Here is a 9,480-nt window from a genome sequence, read left to right on the forward strand (position 1 = left end):
GAATCAGGGGGCGGGGGGGCCTTCCTGGGACCAAGGAGGTCTGGTGCAGCCAGGCACCTGCTCCTCCTTGCCCCAGGGAGCCCCCGAGAGTTTTCGTTATTGCCATTTTTGGAATAACTGAGTCCAGCAACCAGAGACATGATGGCTTTTTAAAAAAACTAATTTATTTTTTAATTGGAGGATAATTGCTTTACAATACTGTGTTGGTTTCCTGCCAAACATCAACATGGATCAGCCACAGGCATACATATATCCCCTCCCTCCCACCTCCCACCCCACCCCACCCCTCCCCTCTAGGTTGTCAGAGCCCCAGTTTGAGTTCCATGAGTCATATAGCAAATTCCCACTGCCTATCTCTTTTACAACTTTTCTGTTGTTATTCAGTAGCTAAAAAGTGTAAAGTGTTAGTTGCTTAGTCACGTCTGACTCTTGGTGACCCAGTGGACAAAGCCCACCAGGCTCCTCTTGCCAGGATTCTCCAGGCAATAATACCTCGGAGGAGGTTGCCATGCCCTTCTCCAGGGGATCTTTCCCGACCCAGGGATGGAACCGCAGGCTCTTGGGTCTCCTGCACTGGCAGGCAGGTTCTTTACCACTAGCACCACCTGGAAAGGTATTCAGTAGCTAAGTTGTGTCCAGCTCTTTGTGACCCCATGAGCTGCAGCACACCAGGCTTCCCTGTCCCACGCTACCTCCTGCAGTGTGCTCAAACTCATGTGTTTTGAGTCAGTCATGCCATCGAACTATCTCATCCTCTCTCAACATACACATACGATCATGTATGTTTCCATGCTACTGTCTCCATTTGTCCTGCTCTCTCCTTCCCTCAATGTATCCCCAAGTCTGTCGTCTATGTCTGCATCTCCATTGCTGCCCTGCAAATAGATTCACCAGTACCATCTTTTTAGATTCCATATATATGGTCAATACATGATATTTGTTTTTCTCTTTCTGACTTACTTCACTCTATAATACACTCTAGGTTCATCCACCTCGTTAGAACTGACTCAAGTCATGACGGGTTTTTAATCCTCGATCCTGTGAAGGGGGTTCAGGAGGAAGGTCACGACCCCAGGGAGGGGAGGGGTCTTTGGGGCTGACCCAGAACTCAGGTTTCCCCCTCCCTCTCCCTGATTCCTCCTTCAATCTGACATTTTCTCGTCTCCATCCCATCTGGTGGAAAAGGGGAAGAAGACCGGAAGTTGGAAATTAAAATCGCCTGCCTGCACTAGGCAACCCCTGGGGTGATTTTAAAAGATGCCACTGCTTGAATCCTGCTTCCAACCAGTTCAGCTAAGACCCCCCCTTAAAAGCTAAAGGGGCCTTTTAGGGAAAAAAAAAATATCCCCAGGGGATTCTAATGTGCTGCCATGGTTGAGAACCTCCATTTTTAGTAAGTTTAGTAAGATTCTGTGCTTCTCAGCACTGGCTGATCCTCTCAATCTCCTGGGCAAGTTTTCTAATAAACCTGTGTCTGGGTCCCAACCCAGACTCATTAAGCGAGGATCAAGCAGGACAAGGAGCAGGCACTATATATTTTTAAAAGCTTCTCCAGGGGGCTTGAAAGGGCAGTGAGGGTGGAGAGCCTCTGATAGCCCGGTCTCCCTGGTGTACAGACAGGGGGACCAAGGACCAGAGAAAGATCACACAATCATGCTCAGTTGTTCAGTCATGTCAGACTCTTTGTGACCCCATGGACTGTAACCCACCAGACTCCTCTGTCTATGGAATTTTCCAAGCAAGAATACTGGAATGGTCTGCCATGTCCTACTCCAGGGGATCTTCCCAACCAAAGGATCGAACCTGCATCTCTTGCATCTCCTGCACTGGTGGGAGGATTCTTTACCACTAGCGCCATCAGGCAAAGGCAGAGCTCAAAATCAAGTCTGTGGTCCCCAGGCTAGCCTGGCATAACCGGGCACGGAAGTCTCAGATGAGTTCTACGTGGTACATCTGCAACTAGATGCTGGTGGAGGTAAGCAGAACTGAAAGAATAGCCCCCAGGGACCCTCGCCCTGGTATAATCCCCCCACTTTAGGTGGGTGGGAACCTGTGAATATCACGGTTCTGTTACCTTGTTTAGTTGCTAAGGCATGTCCGACCCCTTTTGCAACCCCATGGACTGTAGCCTGCCAGGCTCCTCTGTCCATGGGATTTCCCAGGCAAGAATACTCGAGTGGGTTGCCATTTCCTTCTCCAGGATATCTTCCCAACCCAGAAACTGAACCCGACTCTCCTGCATCGGCAGGTGGATTCTTTATTGCTGAGTCACCAGAGAAGCCCTCTTGTTGCTAAGCCGCTTCAGTCGTGTCCGACTCTGTGCGACCCCATAGACAGCAGCCTACCAGGCTCCGCCGTCCCTGGGATTCTCCAGGCAAGAACACTGGAGTGGGTTGCCATTGCCTTCTCCAAGAAGCCCTCTATTACCTTACAAAAGGAATTTATCAGTGGACCTTGAGTTTCTCAAAAGGTTGATTACCCAGGTGGGATTAATCTCATCACACCAGCCCTTTAAAAGCTGGGCGTTTGGCCCGTGGCAGAGGAGGGAATCAAGATTCCAAAAGGACCCAGTATACTGTTGCTGGTTTTGAAAATGGGGTCATGTGAGCAGGAATGTGGGGGATGGGGGGGTCTCCAGGAGCAGCATATGAGCCGTCCTGCTGACTGTCGAGCTTTCAGGTAACCCCCCACGAGCAACTGAATCTTGCCAACAACCAAAACAAGCTGGGGAGAGCAGTCTGCCCCGGGGCCTCCACTCAAAAGCTTGATACCCCTGATTTCGGCCTCGCCAGCACCAGAGCAGGGAACCCAGCCCTGCCACGCCTGGATTTCTGACCCTCAGAACTGGGAGCTAAGACGTGCGTGGTTACTGCTTCAAAGTTTGTGGGAACGTGTCATGCCAAGGGAAAAGCCAATTCACTCGCTCCAGCTGGAGGAGGAGCCGAGTCCTGACGCTCACAACCAGGCTCCCCCAAAGGCCCTGGAAACTGAGAAGAGCGTGAGGAGGAGGTGGGAAGTCTGTGTCCCAAAAGGCCAGGCAGACAGAGGGGCCAGGGCGACGGCGCCACAGGTGTGCAGGGAGCATGCGCAGTCCTGCCGCTGCCCCGCCCAGGCTCAGCGCATCCCAGAACTCACGGTGGCACGTGCTGGGAGACGACGCTCACGAACGCCTGATCTGCAGGTAGGAGGGGCTGGCATGGGGGTTGGGACAGATCAGTGTTGTTGCACAGATCCCAACCCAGGCCAGCACAAGACCTGGGGGCCCTGGGAATGTAACCCGTTCAGGTAGGATCTCACCTCCTCTTGCACTTTGAAAGGGGGAGACGGTAGGAGTGGGAAGCTCCCTAGCCCTGCCTGTAGTCCTCCGGACAGTGGAGGCTCGCCCCCCACCCCGGCTGTGAGCAAGCAGAGAGGCCAGGCTGCCCTTGAACGGGGCAGGGCCAAGCCTCCAACACTCAGCCCCTCCTTCCTCTCCTCCGCTGTCCTTCTCTCTTTCCTTGAGGGTCTCTAGGATGACTCCTTGTGCCTGTTTTAAGCTGTCTACAATCCTACTACCTGTGAGTGGCATATTGGCTCTCGTTTAATATACTGCACCCCCAAACTCGCCTCATTCGCTCCCTATCACCTCGTCCTGTTTTAGTTCCACCTGAAATGGCCTGGTTCATCTACTGGTTGGTTCATTGTCGGTGGCGCCCACATCTCCTGCAGCTGTGAGGGCTGGAGGCATGTCCGTCTGGTCCCTAACGCAGCACCTGGGGCAGACCTGTGGGACTGGATGATGGTGTTATAGTGAGAGCCCCCGTGAAGCTCCAGAGGGAGGGGAAAGGGGTACTGGTAAAGCGGAGACCCCACAGCTCACTGTCCTCCTGGCCGTCCCCTCTGCATCCCGCCCCTGGCCCCCAGAGCTCAGCCTGATCCCTGCCTACTCCCCACCCTGCGGGGACGCTCTGATGGTCCTGATGTTCTCAGGGGGCTGAGCTCAGAGCCACGAAGGGAAGGAGCTCGAGGCTTGTAGTCCTGCTGGCTCCCAGGGGAAGGTTTTCCTGCTCTGTTGTTCTGGCAGCCGGGTGTTTGTCAAATTTGTGGTGAGGGACCAGTTTGATGGCTTGTTTTTGACTAGGGATTCATCATGGACCAATACTTTTATCTTGTTCAGTTGCTAGGTTGTGTCCAACTCTTTGCGGCCCCATGGACTGCAGCACGCCAGTCTTCTTTGTCCTCCACTATCTCTCGGAGTTTGCTCAAATGCATGTGCATTGAGCTGCTGATGCTCTCTAACCATCTTTCTGCCACCCCCTTCTCCTTTTGCCTTCAATCTTTCTTTATCAGCATCAGGGGTTTTTCCAATGAGTCAGCTCTTTGCATCAGGTAGCCAAAGCTTCAGCATTAATCCTTCCAATGAATGTTCAGGGTTGATTTCCTTTAGGATGGACTGCTTTGATCTCCTTGCTGTCCAAGGGATTCTCAAGAGTTTTCTCCAGCACCACAGTTCAAATGCATCAATTCTTAGGTGCTTGGCATTCTTTATGGTCCAACTCGCACATCCGTACCTGACTGCTAGAAAAACCACAGCTTTGACTATACTTTCGTAACATGTGACAATAAGCTTCAGATGCCTGCACGTCACAGCAGTGGCTGTAAAGATGTCTAAACCTTCACTCCCCAAGTTGAGCTCAGCTTTTCAAAGGCAGTGGGACACTTTTTGGACCCCACTCTGAGCTGCGTAGCTCTGGACACACCAAGGATGAGTGGGTAGCTGTTGGTTATTCTAAGGCCCCAGAGACCCACCCAGGGGCTGGGCTTTGGATGATTGGGGTGCCAGTCAGGTATATACATATGCAATCTATGTCCCTGGTGTATATAGTCTGCGTCCCCAATAGAAGAGATCCTGGTTGGGAACCAGGAGGAAACCTTACGAACAAGGAAGGGTGGGGGTGAGGAGGACTTCCCCAGGCCACAATCTAACTCCTGGGCCCTGCCATAATTCAAGGGCAACCTCTTCAGGGCGGGGGGAGCAGTTCTGCCCAGCTCTGCACTTGTCAGCACCTCACCACCTTGGCCTGGAGTCCTTCCACTTCCCTCAAGATGTTTGTTTATACCTTCTGGCTCAGATTCCAGCCTAGGAGGAATGCACAGGGCTGATGGACCGCTGGCCCCGCTGCCTGGCCTGCAGGGGTGGGGTGGGGGGAGATGCGGTCCAGACCTAGCCTCCTCGGGGATGGCAACTCTGAGGGCCCCGCCCTGCCCCTCCCTGATCTCTCCAGAAGCAGGAGAGGTAGATCGAAACTCTCTCCACTCCTCGGAGAGGAGGCTGACCTTCACCCAAGGGGCTGGCTGCCACAGTTTCTGGGCGGGGAACTCAGGAATGCCCCCACCCCCCAGGTCTCACACACAGTAGGCACTTGGAGTATTTGCGAAGGTCACTGCAGCTGAGCTGGGATGGAACCCTGCCCGACATCCCCTCCCTGCCCTCAGCCCCCGGTGACACATTGTTACGATTCCGCCAGGTCTGGAATGTCCCTGTTTACCATCAGTGTCAACCGGGCTCCAAGATCAGCCAGCTCGAGAGGCCTGCCCTCCGGGCGGGGGAGGGATGGGAGGATGTGGGGCCGAGTGATGGGAGCCGGCCACAAGGGGCGCCCCGGGCCCCCTATATGGTCCTCTGTGTTGTAGACCCCAACCCAGGCATGTGGTCACTCTGGACCCTGGAATCAAGTTACCTGAGAGACGTCAGGCAGTGGGAGTTCTGCAGGTCCTCGTTGCTGACATCCCAGGCTGCCAGCCCCTCTCTCGTTGCCCTTTTCATCGGGATGTGAGGAATGATGGGTCTTTTTCCAAGAACCTGCCCCCTCCTCCTGTGCTTTTGATCACCCAAGTCTCTGCATTGGACGTGACCTCTCCCACCTCCCACCTCCTCATGTCCAAACCCTTTCTGTAGGTATGAGAGCTCAGCTCTGTAGCTACATGGCTTGGATTTGAATCAGACCTCTACCATTTGTTAGCTGTGTTGCCTTGAGCGAGTCGCTCGACCTCTCTGTGCCTCTGTTTTCTCATCTGTAAAGTGGAATATTATGGGTATTTTTCATATTCATGGCTGCCCATGATCTTCCAGTCGTATTCCGTCTCCGGAGAAGTATCCCTTGTAGTGAGCTGCACTCACTGATACACAAACAACTCAGTTTTGCAAACCAGACAGACAGAACCCGCCTCAGTCTCATGGCTCTGTGTATCTAGGACCCAAGCCCTGGATCACAAGCCCGATGCAGCCATGTAAGACCTCTGTGCAAATAGGGGGTGGTCAACTCAGGCACAGTCTCGTTTAGGTTTTCATAGTGGCAAGGACAGCTGGACCCCTGGGGATTCAATGGCAGGGCTCGTGTGTCTGCAGGAGTTCTGGCATCAGGGCAGTTGCCTGTTTGTTAAAGTACCTGTCCCCATAGTATGTGTTATCTGTAACCATCTACCACACAAATTCAGTTTTATTTCCCACCTCGAATACAGAGAGCAACCTAATTTTTCTTTCTTTTGTCAACACTTGGTTGACTTAACCATACAGATTCTGTACATTTTATTGAGGTAAAGTTGATTTACAATGTGTTACTTTTAGGTGTGGGCTTCCCTGCTGGCTCAGTGGTAAAGAATTCGTTTGCAATGCAGGAGATGTGGGTTCGATCCCTGGGTTGGAAAGATCCCCTGGAGAAGGAAATGGCTACCCACTCCAGTGTTCTTGCCTAGAATATCCCATGGACAGAGGAGCCTGGTGGGCAGGCTACAGTCAGTGGGGCCACAGAGGGTCAGACAGGACTGAGCACGCACATGTGCACTTGATTGCACACATGCAGCTGTACTGTGATGAACAGTGACCTGCCCAGCCGCCCCATTCAGATCTACTTGAAACCTCAGAATGTAACCTTATTAGGAAATAGGGTCCTTGCAACTGTTACTAGTTAGTATTTAAGATGAGGTCACACCGAGGTAAGATGGGTCCCAGTCCGATGGCTGGTGTCCTTATAGGAAAAGGGAAAGTTTGGACGCCCGCATGGGGGTAGGGGGGTGGCCATGTGGTGACGAAAGCAGATTGGAGCCATGCAGCTGCAACTTGGGGAACAGCAGGGATGCTGGCCAGCCCCCAGGGGCTAGGAACAGAGCCTTGAAGAAACCACCCCTGCCCACACCTCCATTTCTGACTTCCAGAACTCCAGGAGTGTGGGAGAGTAAGTTGCTGTCATCCAGATGGTGGTGACTTGTTACAGAAGCCCAAGGAGGCTAACAGGGTTCCTTTTTCATCTGTATGGTTATAAGCAGGAAGAGGGGACGAGAGACAGTGCTAGGGGCGTTTTTCTGACTTGGGCTCTGTAGGCAGATGATGAAGAGTAACCCATTTCTTCCTCCTGTGGTGATTTGTAATTGAAAGATGACTAGGATATAGTTAGGGAATTTTGATAAAAGATACAGGGGCCTTCTGAAAGGGAAATGATTGAGACACTGTCCAGTGAAAATAAAATGGGAGTCATATATATATATATATATAATTTTATTTTCTAGTAGCTGTATTTTTAAAGGAATGGAGAAACAAATGAATGTAATCTTACCTCATTATTGACTAGGGGATTTTGCAGAAACTAACACCTGTGGCTGGCGATTTCTTAGCTGATATTGATATATCTCTGGTCAATAACATTTGGGTAACAGAAGACGTATTAATACATCTCAGGTCAATAATGTGTTAATAAGATTTTCTTTAACCTAGTATCTCAAATATTACCATTGCCGCACACACTTAAGATAAAATAGATACTTTACATCCCACCCCCCCCCCCTTTTGTTGTAGTTTATCTTCAAACCCTGGCGTGTATTTTACACTTAGAGCGTCTCAGTTTGCACTGGCCACGCTTCAGGTGTTCAGTGGCCACTTCTGGCCTGTGGCTCTGTTATTAGACAGTGCAGCCTCCATCCTATCTTGTTAAATTCAAAGCTGTTCAAACCTGCTGGGACACACTGGCTAGTCTGACCCATGCTGGGTGTCCAGGAAGCAACAGTTAGAACTAGACATGGACCAACAGACCGGTTCCAAATAGGAAAAGGAGTACGTCAAGGCTGTATATTGTCACCGTGCTTGTTTAACATACGCAGAGTACATCATGAGAAATGCTGGGCTGGATGAAGCACAAGCTGGAATCAAGATTGCTGGGTGAAATATCAATAACCTCAGATATGCAGATGACACCACCCTTATGGCAGAAAGTGAAGAACTAAAGAGCCTCTTGATGAAAGTGAAAGAGGAGAGTGAAAAAGTTGGCTTAAAGCTCAACATTCAGAAAACTAAGATCATGGCACCCGGTCCCATCAATTCATGGCAAATAGATGGAGAAACAGTGGAAACAGTGGCAGACTTTATTTTGGGGGGCTCCAAAATCACTGCAGATGGTGACTGCAGCCATGAAATTAAAAGACGCTTACTCCTTGGAAGAAAAGTTATGACCAACCTAGACAGCATATTAAAAAGCAGAGACATTACTTTGCCAAGAAAGGTCCATCTCATCAAGGCTATGGTATTTCCAGTAGTCATATATGGATGTGAGAGTTGGACTATAAAGAAAGTTGAGCACCAAAGAATTGATGCTTTTGACCTGTGGTGTTGGAGAAGACTCTTGAGAGTCCCTTGGACTGCAAGGAGATCCAACCAGTCCATTCTAAAGGAGATCAGTCCTGGGTGTTCATTGGAAGGACTGATGCTAAAGCTGAAACTCCAATACTTTGGCCACCTGATGCGAAGAGATAACTCATTGGAAAAGACCCTGATGCTAGGAAAGATTGAAGGCAGGAGGAGAAGGGGACGACAGAGGATGAGATGGTTGGATGGCATCACCAACTCAATGGGCATGTGTTTGAGTAAGCTCTGGGATTTGGTGGTGGACAGGGAGGCCTGGCATGCTGCAGTGCATGGTGTCACAAAGAGTCGGACATGACTGAGTGACTGAACTGAACTGGGTGTCCAGGAGGAGAATGAGTCCGAGTCCCTCTGAGACATAAAAGAGTCCTCATTCCTTTTATTAAAAACCCAGCGCCACCGCCTGTGGGGCCTCTGATGAGCTCTGAGCCTCTGTTTCCTCATCATTAAATGGGGTAATTGCAGCATCTCAGGATGTTTACACAGGGATGAGAATTAGGTGAAATGTGGGTCCTGAATGCTAAAGAACAGAACAAGTGTAGTTTATTTGTGGTGGGATTTATGCCTGATCATGCAAAGCAGCCAGAACAAGAGAAGCGTTAAGGAGAGGTGGTCCTGTGAGGCCTTCATTCTCCCTCGCCGCCGGTGGCCAAATCACATGCCGGGGGCCGCAGCCCTTCACCCACAGAGGTTTCTCTTGGAGACAAACGATGGTCACATGCTGGCACCTTGATGCCGAGGGCTGATGTGGACCTTTGGGGAGCACATTGTGTGTGAGAGCCCTGCCCCACCTCTTGGGGGGCTGGCAA

Source organism: Odocoileus virginianus, chromosome 33 (genome assembly GCF_023699985.2).
Source record: "Odocoileus virginianus isolate 20LAN1187 ecotype Illinois chromosome 33, Ovbor_1.2, whole genome shotgun sequence".
NCBI lineage: Eukaryota > Metazoa > Chordata > Mammalia > Artiodactyla > Cervidae > Odocoileus > Odocoileus virginianus.